This window comes from Papaver somniferum, chromosome 3 (assembly GCF_003573695.1).
Source record: "Papaver somniferum cultivar HN1 chromosome 3, ASM357369v1, whole genome shotgun sequence".
In the NCBI taxonomy this organism is placed as follows: domain Eukaryota; kingdom Viridiplantae; phylum Streptophyta; class Magnoliopsida; order Ranunculales; family Papaveraceae; genus Papaver; species Papaver somniferum.
In genome coordinates, this window is record NC_039360.1 from 25,203,799 (window position 1) to 25,206,323 (window position 2,525).

At 30.7% G+C, this 2,525-nt stretch overlaps 1 long non-coding RNA gene across 1 annotated transcript; it reads left to right on the top strand.

Annotated features, from left to right (window-relative positions):
• The first annotated feature begins 602 nt into the window (after positions 1 to 602).
• Positions 603 to 2,008, top strand: LOC113355610. The gene is made up of 2 exons (XR_003362487.1): positions 603 to 1,628; positions 1,775 to 2,008. It is a non-coding gene; the product is annotated as an uncharacterized LOC113355610 (long non-coding RNA).
• The last annotated feature ends 517 nt before the right edge of the window (positions 2,009 to 2,525 follow it).

Genomic DNA, 2,525 nt, shown 5'->3' on the forward strand with positions numbered 1-2,525 from the left:
CTGGTGTCACAATAGCATAGTGGTAAAATTACTTGGTGATGATATTAGTAATTTGAGTACGAAATTTGTTGGCACCAAAATTCTTTATCGATAAAATAAAATAAGTTTCTATTCGTTAAAAATTTAGTGAATTTTATTGAGATTGGAAAGAAAATAATTCCATTTTTCTTTTATTTTATGAGGCACCAAATTGTATGATTATTGAAATTAAAATATTAGTATCAACTATCAAATGTAATCGAATTCAAGAGAACGGCACTAGTGCTTCACAAATTTTACGTTAAGAATTTTAGTGCTATTAAATTTGTAGGTTCCTTCAAAAAAAAAAAAAAAAATTAAATTTGTAGGGTTTGGCAGCTTTGGTTATAACGATGCCGGTCAACGAAGACCAAAAAAAAAAAGGCACACCCAACTATAAACTATCAAGTACTTCGTATGCACTTAAACCTTCACATGGTCCCAAGATTGGAGACACAGATTGTAGAAAATCTTAGTCAAACTTATCAGCATCTGTACGTGTTTAATGATTAGTAATTAAATATCAAAAATGGATGCAATTTATATAACACAAAATTAAGATATAAAACATTCATACCCACCGAACCCTATTCTTGAGTCTCTAACTCAATCCGCCTCCTCTTCCCTTCTTCTCTAGAAATGCCTCCTTCTTTCTCTGCAACTCTTTCTCTCTCTTAAAATCAAATCATATCAATGAATCTGTAATGATAATTGGAGGGTGTAGATTTTGATTTTCTTTTCTTTCATTTTCACTTTAATCATATCATTTAATCTGCGATGATAATTGGAGGGTGTAGATTCTGATTTTTTTTCATCTTTTATTTTAATCATTCAATTCTATTTACATGAAATTAGTTCTCAGATCTAGTGATTTTTCATAAGATTTTGTATTTTAAACCCAATAATGGGTATTTTTTATTTCTGTAATTTGTTTGTTGTTAAAGAAATACAAGGTTTAGATCTTGAGTTTTGGTTTTTTTTATCCGGTTGGGTTTCCTCAAAACTTGTTATCCTGGTTTAAGATGTTTCTGGTAGTAACCTTATTCATGGATTAAGGAGCTATTTTGACCAATCTTTGGACGGTAACTGAAATTTGTTTATATCTGGTCTTTTTCTGTGATGATAATACAAGGATTAAAGTTATGATTGCTATTCATTTTCACTGTATTTATTCAATTTTATTTACTTAAAATTAGCATTCAGTTCTCTTTACATAAAATTAGTATTTAGATTTTGGGATTTTTCAATAAATTTTGTTTTTCAACTCAATAATGGTTGTTTCTGATCTCTTTAATTTGTTTGTTGTTACCAAAACTAATACAAATGATTCAGAATTTCATATCTTGAATGTTGGCTTTATTTATCCGGTTGGGTTTCCTCAAAACTTTCTTGGTTTGCAATGATTGTGGTAGTAACCTTATTCATGGATTAAGACGTTATTTTTGACCAAGATTCGGAAGTAATTGAAGATTATATCGATTTTCTGAAGATCTTTTTTTTTGGTCAGATTGTATAAATTCTTGTATTTCTTTGATTTTTGTAAAGGGTCTGAAAATTTATGTTATCTGGATCTGGTTTGAAGAATGTGTTTGAAAATTGTCAAATATCAGGTATTGTTGTTTTGTTTCTTGATTCTTTTGTTAATATTACTTGAGTATCCGTTTCTAGGTTTAATGCTATTTTTGTTTTAATTTGATTTTCTTATTCTTCATAGCAATAATCTTCTGTGTTTATTTGGGTGTTTTTGTAAATGCAGGACCCGGTTTTTATCATTTTAGGGAGGGAGGAACGAGATCCCAATGATGAGAAAAGAAATTTAAACGCATTGATGGGTGATTCAAAGTACAAAGCGTTCTTTATCTTTTGTTTTAAAACGGTGGAGATTGTAATTTTTTGTTCTTTTTTTTTCTTTTCTGTAAAGACTATAATTTACTTAAGAAATGATGTAAAATGAATTCTCTGATATAGTAAAATTTAATTATTTTCTTAATTTGGTTCCTCATTTGTTGTAGTTATTAATTTTAAATAATAATTACAATTTTGGATTGTAAAATCATCATCGGCGTTTAGGGAGGCAAAAATTTGCTAGCTTAGATACTTAAGCAACCAACTTCAAGCCAGTTGCTCCATGTATCTATGGACTCGGTATTCTAATTGCTCGTTGGGTGGTTGGTCTAGCTTTTAAGCGATGGGTAGTCTACTTGCTCTAGGATGGTTGGTCTAACTATGGAGGCATTGGTGTTTAACTTGCTCTAGAACGGTTGGTCTAGCTTTAAAGTGATGGTTATTTTGCTTGCTCTATGTAGGTCGGTCTAACTTTGAAGCGATGAACAAAGAAGACGCTACATGATAGTTGGTTGATTATTAAAGCAATTGCTTAGCTGCTCTAGACCTATAGAGATCCCACCTTTTGCAATTCAAGAGCGAGAGCCAAATTAAGTCGCTCTAAGGATTAGAGCGACTTAATATGGACTTTTGCAACCAAAACTGCCTGGTTGCTTAATCCA